The sequence below is a fragment of the Myotis daubentonii genome, chromosome X, assembly GCF_963259705.1.
Source record: "Myotis daubentonii chromosome X, mMyoDau2.1, whole genome shotgun sequence".
In the NCBI taxonomy this organism is placed as follows: domain Eukaryota; kingdom Metazoa; phylum Chordata; class Mammalia; order Chiroptera; family Vespertilionidae; genus Myotis; species Myotis daubentonii.
This window is the reverse complement of record NC_081861.1, coordinates 127,746,342-127,758,096: the sequence shown is the minus strand read 5'-3', so window position 1 is coordinate 127,758,096 and position 11,755 is coordinate 127,746,342. Positions and strand designations below refer to the sequence as shown.

The window sequence follows — 11,755 nt, the reverse complement described above, 5'->3', positions numbered from 1 at the left end:
TATTCTTGTGTATGGTGCAATTTGATGGTCTAGTTTCATTTTTTTTTTGCATGTATCTATCCAATTTTCCCAACATCATTTATTGAAGAGACTGTCTTGACTCCAGTGTATATTCTTGCCTTCTTTGTCAAATATTAATTAAGCATAGTGGTTTGGACACAAGAAAGCTCACTGCATGGGAGAACATATTTGCCAATGTTATCACCGATAAGGATTTAATCTCCAACATTTATAGAGAACTCATACAACTTAACAAAAGAAAGATAAACAACCCAATCAAAAAATGGGCAAGGGAACTAAATAGATACCTTTTGAAAGAGGACATAAGGAAGGCCAAGAGACGTATGAAAACATGCTCAAAGTCACTAATCATCCGAGAGATGAAAATCAAAACGACAATGCGGTACCATCTCACACCTGTCAGAATGGCTATCATCAACAAATCAACAAATAACAAGTACTGGCGAGGATGTGGAGAAAAAGGAACCTCGTGTACTGCTGGTGGGAATGCAGACTGGTGTAGCCACTGTGGAGAACAGTATGGAGTTTCCTAAAAAAAAACTAAAAATGGAACTCCCATTTGACCCAGTGATCCCACTTCTAGGAATGTATACCAAGAAACCAGAAACACCAATCAGAAAGGATATATGCACCCCTATGTTCATAGCGCCACAATTTACCATAGCTAAAATTTGGAAACAGCCTAAGTGCCCATCAGCAGATGAATGGATTAAAAAACTGGTACATCTACACAATGGAATACTATGCTGCAGTAAAAAAGAAGGAATTCTTACCATTTGCAATAGCATGGATGGAACTGGAGAGCATTATGCTAAGCGAAATAAGCCAGCCAAAGATAAATATCACAGGATCTCACTCATTTGTGCAATATAATGAACAACATAAACTGATGAATAAAAACAGATACAGAGACAGAGAAGCATTGATCGGACTGTCAAACCTCAGAGGGGTGCCCAAGCCAGTTTGACTCACTGGATAGAGCATCGGTCTGGGGACTGAAGAGTCCCAAGTTCAATTCCAGTCAAGGGCATGTACCTTGGTTGCGGGCACATCCCCAGTAGGGGGTGTGCAGGAGGCAGCTGACCGATGCTTCTCTCTCATTGATGTTTCTAACTCTCTATCCCTCTTCCTTCCTCTCTGTAAAAAATCAATAAAATATATTTTAAAAAATCTCAGAGGGAAGTTAGGGGAGGGTGGAGGTAAGGGGGAGAGATCAACCAAAGGACTTGTATGCATGCATATAAGCCTAACCAATGGACACAGACATCAGGGGGGTGAGGACATGAGGGGGGTGGAGGGCAATGGAGGGATAAGGACACATATGTAATACCTTAATCAATAAAGAAAAAAATGTGAAGAGGTATTATACAGGAATTAAAGTGGAATAATACAACTTTTTAATCCAAAATAAGAAGAGAGGAATAGAAGAAGAAAAGGCAACTAGGACAACTAGTAAACAAATAACAAGACCAAATTTTAGCAATATTACATTAAATGTAAATTAAACACTCCAAATAGAAGGCACAGAATTATAGACCAAATAAAAATGCAAGACCTAACTTTAAGCGCTAGAAAAACAAAACAAAACAAAACAAAAAAACAGTTTATGTACAAAGACTGGCTGTCATTTTTTTAAAAAAATGGGAAAATATATGTTATGCAAACATTAAGCATCAGAAAGCTTGTTTAGCTATATTAATACTACCAGACCTGAGGCCCTGAACCTAACTGTCCCCTATACCTGGGCTCCTGAGCGTTAAAGAGAAAAAACCAATATGATATAGAAAAATGTTAGTTACATGCAAACAAGTGGTTAGAATAAGATGGAACTTGGAGACATTGTAGAAAATAGGTCTACCTTTCATCTAAATTTCATCTAGCGCCAATATTCCACCTTTGTGTGGAAATTCGAAAAGTCGGTACAGTAGTCTGGTAGGGTTACTATCTGATTAAGTAAACTTCAAAACATGGATCATTAAAAGAAATAAGGATTATTCCAAAATGATAAGCCATTTCATCAGAACATACAGTCTTAAATAACAGAGCTTTAAAATGCATGATGTTTGCTTGGCCAGAGTGGCTCAGTGGGTGAGCATCGACCCATGAACCAGGAGTTCATGGGCTGATTCCCTGTCAGGGCACATGTTCAGGTTGTGGGCTTGATCTCCAATGTGGGGTGTGTAGGAGGTAGCTGATCAATTTTTTTCTCTTATCATTGATGTTTCTAACTCTCTCTCTTCCTTTCCCTTCCTCTCTGAAATTATATATATATATATATGATGTTAGAATTGAGAGAATAAAACAAGAAAGAGAAATTCACAAATTCAAATTAACAGCTGGAGAATTTAGACTCCTTTCTCAGGAATGAAGTAGACAAAAATACCCCCCACAAAACAGTAGGGATATAGGAGATTTGAACAAGACTATCAATAACATTGATGTAATTACTATTTATAGAAGATTTATGTTCCCAAATTAAAGAATACACATTTGTTTTTTGTTTGTTTTTTAAAGTTCATTTTTATTGTTTTTTTTGTTAATAAAAAATAACTAAAAAAAATAGAACAAGTATAACAATACACTGTAATAAAAGTTATGTGAATGTGGTCTCTCTCTCAAGTAATTTTTATTCTTTTCAGTCCAAGCCTACTACTGAATCTGTGTAGCCATCCTAACTTGCAGTAAATAGCTTGGTATCACTAGTTTCAGGGGCTGGCTTGCTGAAGTCTTTGTATAGGCTCAGTGCTTTCTGGTGCAACATGGTGTCACTGCGGCTGTAATTTCTGCAGTTCCAGGTGCAACAGGAAAACTAGCATGAATTTGTTTTTCCTCCTTCGCAATTTCATGACTTGAAGATTCATTCTTACCACAGTCTTAGCAAGCCCAGCATATATATTTTTCTTTCCTTACTGATAAATTTCATCTTTCTATGTAAAAGAAGCACTTTATAGCTTATTTTTGGCATATCCAAATTGCCAGCATCACTTATCTTGTGCTTTGGGGTCATTATTAAATAAAATAAGGGTTATTTGAACACAATTAGTGCAATAACAAGATAGTCAAATCTGATACCCAAGACACCGACTAAGTGACTAACAGATAGTAGCTTATATAGCATGGATACCCTGGACAAAGGGATGATTTACATCTGTGTGGGATGGAGCGGGACAGTGCAAGTTTTTATCAAACTACTCAGAATAACACACAATTTAAAACTTATGAGGTCAGACCATATGACCCAGCAATTCCTCTCCTGAGTATATACCTGAAAAACTCAAAATCATGCATTTGCATACATATGCATCCTTATGTTCATTGCAGCATTATTCATGGTGGCTGATACATGGAAACAGCCAAAGTATCCTGAGATAGAGGACTAGATAAAGATGTGATACATGTACACAATGGATTACTACTCAGCCATAAGAAAGAATGAAATACTGCCATTTGCAACAACATGGATGGACCTTGAGAACATTATTCTAAGTGAAATAAATCAGTCAAAAAAGCTAAGAACCACATGATATCACTCATATGTGGGATATAAAACTGAAATTCATGAATACAAACAGCAGTGTAGTGGTTGCCAGAGGGAAGGGGGTCTGGAGAGAAGGGGGTCCTAATATATGGTGACAGGAGAAGTAGGGTGGTGGGCATACAGTACAATATATAGATTTTGTAACATAGAAACCCACACCTGAAACCTATATGATCATGCATCCAATGTCACCCCAATAAATTTAAATAAATAAAATGCCTGACCCCCCAAAAATAATAAAATGCATCTTTATACTTTTAAAAAATAAAACTAATTTATTTCTGGAATTTTCCATTTAATATCTTTGGACCATGATTAACCACCAGTAACTGAAACTGTGAAAGTAAAATTGTAGGTAAGGGAGGTTAATGGACTAATGTAGATGAGAAAAAGCATTTGACAATAAATAAAACAGCATAAACGAATCTCAAAAACATTATGTTGAGTGAAAAAAAAAGAATACATACTTTATGTTGAGAACATACAAAACTAATCAATGATGATAAAATGAGAACAGTGGTTGTCTACTGGAATGTGGAAAGTGATTGAAAGGGGGCATGAGGGAATTTTTTAAAGTGATGAAAATATTTTATATTTTAATTGAAGCATTGGTTACATAGGTGTGTACATTTGTCAAAACTAAGCAGATTTACCCTTAATATTTGTGCATTACACTGTATGTAAATTTTACCCCAATTTTAAAAATCTCTAAGGAAAAATTATTTTGGGGACAGATAATGATCAATCCTGCAAGCCAGGTTAATGAGTTTGGACTTTATCCTACATGCAGCAGGACTTCAATAGAGATTTTGAACCAGGGACTGAATATATTCATTTTTAAGGACCACATTTTTGACAAAAGTGTAAAAGAAAGATTGGAGAGGGGAGTAACTGAAGGCTGTTACAAGTCCTGGCACTAAAGTGATGAGGCATGAAACTAGGGCAGTAGAAGTGGGTGTGAAAGAGTTAACAGATGGGAGAAACATCAGAGAATCAATATCAATGGAAATGTGTGGTGTGGTTGGAGAGAGATAAGGAGTTCAGGATGGTTGTCATTTGCCAAGATAAAGACCATAGATAGGTGTGTTTTTATTGGGGAAAGAAAATTAAGTTTTAAGGGAGCAGGAAATAAGTTCAGTTATAGATGAGGTCCAGCTGCCTGCTGGACATCCATGTGGACTTTTGCAATCAGCACTTGGAGGTATAGATAGAGAACACAGAAGAGTGACCAGGACTGGGATCCGGGCTAGAGATAAAGATTAGGTAGCTAAAGAAAATGAGCAGAGTGGGAGGGCTAAAGGCAATGCTACACCAGGGATCCCAGACCTGATAGCCAGCACCAAATTTGAGAATTTACAGAAAATGTGTAAAGCTTCTAGACACTAAAAATATGACCTGCTCAGATTCACAAAACCCTAAATGCCTTCATGTCTTAATCATATAGACTTTCGTCATTTTCCCCACTATCTACCACTGATAACACGTAAGAGGGACAAAGGAGGGTAGGTTAGATGATAACTAACAGAAGCCAATTCTCAACATCCTGCTGGGAGCCAGCTTAGGTTTGAAGAAATATAGTAGAATTCACAATATAGGGCAGTGCAAGTGGCACATTTAACAAGCTTTGGGAGCTTGGAGCTGAGTGTTGCAAATGCTAAATGGCAGATAGCATTCTATGACTCTCCAATTTAATTACATATTATTAGTCATTTGACTATCAGGTGAAAACCCAACTAAAAACCCTCCTGCTTCTTGTTCTATTGATAGCTATGGCAGCAAGTGGTGGTGATGAGTCCTTAAAGTGGCATTCATGGTGGCAATGGTCAAATGTGTCTCTGAGCCCCACAGCTTTGGGATGAAGGAGCATCCAATGAATGGAATGTACAGAAGAGCTAACTTTAAAGGATCACTTTAAAAAATATATGATTGTCTAACCAGTGTGTTGTACAGCTGAAACTAACACAAAATAATATTGGATATAAATGGTAATCCTATCTAATAAAGAGGGAATATGCAAATTGACTGTCACACCATAAAAAAGATGGCTGCACCCACAGCAGAGGCGAGGATCCCATAATACAAGATGGCTGCACCCACAGCGGAGGCCAAGTTCCTGTAACGAGCCTTAATGAGCAATCAGCAGGGACCTGAGGCTGTATGGCACTGGGCCAGGGCAGGGGACCTGAGGCTGCGCCCCCCACCTGGTGGGGTTCAACAGGGGACCTCAGGCCGTGCCCACTGCCCCGGTGTTTGGCTGGGGGACCTTAGGCCACGCCCTCCACCCTGGCACCAGGCTGGGGGACCTCAGGCCGTGCACCCTGCCTAGCAGGGCTTGACGGAGGACATCAGGCCATGTCCCCCACCTGGCGGAGCTTGACAGGGGACCTCAGGCCATGTCCTCTGCCCCGATGCCAGGCTGGGGGACCTCAGGCTGCGCCCCCTGCCCTGGCACCGGGCTGTGGAACCTGAGGCCGTGCCCCCCACCTGGCGGAGCTTGACAGGGGACCTCAGGCCAGGCTCCCCATCCAGCAGAGCTTGACGGAGGACCTGAGGCTGCAACCCCTGCTCCGACACCAGGCTGGAGGACCTGAGGCCACAATCCCTGCCCCAGCACCAGGCTGGGGGACCTGGGGCTGCATCCCCTGCCATGCGGGGCTTGATGGAGGACCACAGGCTGCATCCCCAGCTCTGGGCCAGGCGACCTGGGCCATGCCCCCCACCCGGCAGGGCTTGATAGGGGTGGGGCTGGCCGGGTCTGGGTCTCACGTGATTTTGAGGCACACATGGGTGGGTGGGGACTTGACTCTGGTTCTTGTGGCACACCCCAGACTCTGACAGTAGGAAGATTTTCATATACATTTTACTAATTTTCTTTCATCTCTGACACTTCTATTATAGAGAAAGGGCAAATAGCAATATTAAAATATTTCCTCTAATTAATTCCCTTTTAATTGTGCACAAATTTCACGCACTGGGTCACTAGTTAAAAAATAAAAGAAAAAAGATAAAACCAGGGAAAAGGATCCAATGGAGCTTAGAGAGAAGAGATGGGAGAAAAATAAGAAAAGAAGAGCAGCCTAGACCTAGGAAAGGGCATCAATAAGGAGTATGCTCAACAATATTAACTGATGCCATGAGGTTAACAGGATGAATACTTTGAATTGATTATTAAATTCAGAAATTAGGATGTTATTAGAGAAAATTAAGGACCATTTACCACAAAGTTATAAAAACTGGATTGCAGGGAGCTCAAAAGTACAAGGATAAAGTGTAGGCATCAAATATACCTCTTATTTTGGAAAAGCTGAGGGGGAAATGAACGTGTGTGTGTGTGGGGGGGGTAACTTGCAGAAGAATCAGGACTCAGGAAGATTTATTTAGGAAATAAAAACTTCAGCATGTTGGATGGATAAGGGAAAGGGTCAAGTGGAAAAGGAGGCAAAAATTAAAGAAAGGATAAAGGATAAACAGAAATGGTAGGCAGGGAGCAGGAGAAAGAATGTGAAAACCACCCTAACTGGTTTTCTCAGTGGATAGAGCGTTGGCCTGAGGACTAAAGAGTCCCCTGTTTGATTCAAGTCAAGGGCACATGTCTGGGTTGTGGGCTTGATCCCCAGTAAGGGATATGCAGGAGGCAGCCAATCAATGATTCTCTCTCATCATTGATGTTTCCACATCTCTCTCCCTCTCTCTTCCTCTCTGAGATAAATAAAAATATATTTAAAAAAAACAGAATATGAAAACCAACATGCAGCCTACTCCCAGCACTCTAGACATACCATGGATCAGGACAAGAAGAAGCTCCTTTCCTTGGTAAGCTTCTCAATTCTCTTACCCTTCTTCTGTCTCTCTAGTCTCAGTTACAAATAGGTGGTCCACATGCACTCCCTAACTCAACATACTCATAACCCAGCAACTCAATCTTTCCAAAACATTTTTTTCTCTCATGCTTTTCATATTTCATCTAACCACACTCTCCTCCCTGTACTGGTAAATAAGGCCCTACACCTGTATGTGGCACACAAAAAATATTCAAGTGTAATAAGAAGATACAGGGATTGAATTAGATCATAAGTATCCCACAGCTTTTAGGGACTAGGCCCTCTGACTCACCCACATGACTTCTAACCAATTTCAAGGAGCCTGTTTCCCATAGACTGGAATTTCTATCCTCTCCTATGGAGCTTCATAATCAATGCACACCTCAGCTTAACATTCTCCCAAATCTGGAAACTTCCATGTTGAATTGAGCTTTCTTGAAAATTCAACCAATCTGGATGTTGGCTGATGTTTGAGAGGCCTGAGTGCCCATCCCATACACAGATGGAATGATAAACATGGCAGAATTATGGACAGTTAAATCCACACACTTCTTATCACTGTTTCCCTTGATTACCTCCCCAATATATGAAGCTTCAAGTCTTCTGATCATCTTCTGCCACATTTGCATTTTCAGAATGCTCTAAGCCTTCGCAATTCCATTCCAAACTCCCACTGACCCCTTCCTCCCTCCCAAAACTTTCCATGCACCCTTAAGAACTCCCTTTTCGGTGGTTACAACCTTCCCATATTTGCATCCTCTTCTTGGAAAGTCCCTCCATCTCCTTGTTGAAACTGAGAGCCAGGGCTCTCCCCAAAGACTCAGCTTTACCTAATCACCTCTCAAGTGGGGGCTACTTCTTTTTCCACTCCTCTTCAGTTCCCCCTGATGCTTTCAGGACACTGTTCTTCTATCTTGTTGGAGAAAAACATCATATTGATTTTCATGCCATTGGCTCATTATGGAAAACTGAAATTCAGCCTTGTTTTCAGTTACTCTGTATGCTCACTTAATTATTTTACACTAAAAACAACTTGTCCAAAAGAAGTCTTTAGACATGTTCCTAGTTCTAAGAGACTCTGTATTTTCTGTTATACTGGCCAATTAAAGCTAGATCAGCATGGTTATAGTAAGCAGGTTAATTATTCCAAGAATGATGAGTAAATTCAACCTCCAGTGGTTATTATTCAATGTTAAATGCAGCCTCCATAGTTCACAGCAATTCAATCTACACAGTTCACAACTTTAAGTAAACAAATCCTGCTTTCTATGCAAACATCTCAACAAATGTAGTTTCTAATAATAAACATTTGTAATTTAAGGCTACAGGTTCTTAGAACTATTTTTTTTTTAATCTCTCAATGTTGTAGGTAAATCCTCTACCATATTTACTAATTAGAACTAGACAAAAATTTTACTTTATGTTGAGAATGTATTCCATGAATATACATTTAACTCAAATTTTATGCTGATTGGCATGTAACTCTTCCCCATCCTTTATTCTTCTCTATCTAAATCAGTGATGGCGAACCTTTTGAGCTCGGCGTGTCAGCATTTTAAAAAACCCTAACTTAACTCTGGTGCCATGTCACATATAGAATTTTTTTTTTTTTTATGGATAGGGCGTAATGTCACAGGAAAGCCATAGTATTCTGCCACCCATGAGGAGTAAGCCCAAGTTGCTGTTGGATGTGTTGTACACAGAGAAGCCATTCTTCAGGTGCTCTGCTCTCTCCACACCCAATAGAAATTTTTTGATATTTGAAACCATAATAAAACAAAGAATTATATTTTTGATATTTATTTTATACTAGAGGCCCGGTGCACAAAAATTTGTGCACTCGGGGGGGGGGGTCCCTCAGACCGGCCTGTGCCCTCTCGCAGTCTGGAACCCCTCGGGAGATAACGCCCTGCTGGCTTAGGCCTGCTCCTGGGGGGCAGAGGGCAGGCCTAATCCCTAGGTGCAGCCCCTGGTCAGGCTCAGAGCAGGGCCAACTGGGGAATTGGGGCGCCACCCCCTGTCATGCACAGAGCAGGGCGGATTGGGAGGTTGCGATGCCACCCTCAGTCATGCTCAGGGTAGGGCCGATTTGGGGGCTGGGGTACCGCCCCCTTTCACACTCAAGGCAGGGTCCATGGGGAGGTTGTGGCGCCACCCCCTGTCACGCACAGAGCAGGGTCAATCAGGGAGTTGGCGCGCTGCTCCCTGTCATGCACAGAGCAGGGCCGATCGGGGGGTTGAGGAGCTTCACCCTGTCATGCACGGATCAGGGCCCATCAGGGGGTTGGGGAGCTCCCCCCTGTCACACACAGAGCAGGGCCCATCAGGGGGTTGGGGAGCTCCCCCCTGTCACGCACAGGGCAGGGTGGATCAGGGGGTTGGGGGGCTGCCCTCTATCACCCACAGAGCAGGGCCAATCAGGGGGTTGGGGCGCCGCCACTGTCACACTCAGGGCAGGGCCGATAGGGAGGTTATGGCTTTACCCCATCACACACAGAGCAGGGCCCGTGGGGTGGGGGGGTTGGGACGCTGCCCTCTATCACCCACAGAGTAGGGCCGATCAGGGGGTTGGGGCGCCACCACTCTCACACTCAGGGCAGGGCCGATGGGGAGGTAATGGCTCTACCCTGTCACACACAGAGCAGGGCCCATGGGGTGGGGGGGGTTGGGGCGCCGCAACCTGTCACACACAGAGCCGCAGGGCAATCAGGAGGTTGGGGAGCTCCCCCCTATCAGGCACAGAGGAGGGCCGAACAGGGGGTTAGGGCGCCTTCCCCTGTCAGGAACAGAGCAGGGCCAATAGGGATGTTGTGGCCCCGCCCCCTGTCACACACAGAGCCAGAGGGCGATCAGGGGGTTTGGGCGCTGCACCCTGTCACGCTGATCCCGGTGCCAGGAGACCTCGCGGCTCCGCTGATCCCGGTGCTGGGAGGCATATTACCATTTTACTATATAGGATAGAGGCCTGGTGCTTGGGTGGGAGCTGGCTGGTTTGCCCTGAAGGGTGTCCCGGATCAGGGTGGGGGTCCCCACTGGGGTGCCTGGCCAGCCTGGATGAGGGGATGATGGCTGTTTGCAGCTGGTCACACACCCTTCAGGGTGGGGGTCCCCACTGGGGTGCCTGGCCAGTCTGGGTGAGGGGCTAAGGGCTGTTTTCAGGCTGGGACTAAAGCTCCCAACTTCTCCTTTTTTTCTTTTTTCTTTTTTTATTCTGACCCAGCTTTAGCTCTGAGGCTCCAGCTCTTAGGCCTCCGCTCCTGAAAGCAGGTATCTGGTTTGTTTCGGTTCTACAATCGAAACTCTGTATCAACTCCAGCTCTGAGATCCCTGCTAGCTGAAAGCTGGTTTCTGGGGTTTTGTTTAGCTTCTATTTTTTGTAACTATGTTTCATACTGCCAGCTCAGAGGCCTGCAGTGGCAGGCGGGGAACGTTTGGAGTCCTCCGTCACTGAAGCAAGCAAGTCTCATGTTAGTTTCAAGCTGCCTGGCTGTCGGCCACCATCTTGACTGGCAGTTAATTTGCATATCGCCCTGATTAGCCAATGGGAACGGTAGCGGCCATACACCAATTACCATGTTTCTCTTTTATTAGATAGGATATTTAAATGCCATTTAACAAAGAAAAATCAACCAAAAAAATGAGTTCGCGTGTCACCTCTGACACGCCTGTCATAGGTTTGCAATCACTGATCTAAATAAAAGCTAATAGTGAATGTAGTACATTGTCTGAACAAACTACTTGTGTCCACAATTATTTACTTACTAGAGGCCCTGTGCACAAAAATTTGTGCACTCCGGGGGGGGGGAGGGGTCCCTCAGCCCGGCCTGTGCCCTCTCGCAGTCTGGGACCCCTTGGGAGATAACAACCTGCTGGCTTAGGCCTGCTCCCGGGTGGCAGTGGGCAGGCCCAATCCCTAGGTGCAGCCTCTTGTCGGGCTCAGAGCAGGGCCGATTGGGGGGTTGGGGCACCACCCACAGTCACACTCAAGGCAGGGTCGATGGGGAGGTTGCGGCGCCACCCCCCGTCACACACAGAGCAGGGCCAATCAGGGGGTTGGGGCGCTGCCCCCTGTCACTCACAGAGCAGGCCCATCAGGGGGGTTGGGACACCGCACCCTGTCACACTCAGGGCAGGGCCGATGGGGAGGTTATGGCTCTACCCCATCACACACAGAGCAGGGACCATGGGGTGGGGAGTTGGGGCACCGCCCACTATCACCCACAGAGCAGGGCCGATCTGGGGTTGCGGCGCCGCCACTCTCACACTCAGGGCAGGGCTGATGGGGAGGTAATGGCTCTACCCCGTCACACACAGAGCAGGGCCCGTGGGGGGGGGGGTGTTGGGGTGCCGCATCCTGTCACACACAGAGCAGGGC

At 44.3% G+C, this 11,755-nt stretch overlaps 1 non-coding gene across 1 annotated transcript; it reads right to left on the bottom strand.

The window, feature by feature from the left end:
- Positions 1-8,993: 8,993 nt before the first annotated feature.
- On the bottom strand, positions 8,994-9,122 carry LOC132225445 (small nucleolar RNA SNORA11). Its single transcript, XR_009450943.1, has one exon. It is a non-coding gene; the product is annotated as a small nucleolar RNA SNORA11 (small nucleolar RNA).
- Positions 9,123-11,755: the final 2,633 nt, after the last annotated feature.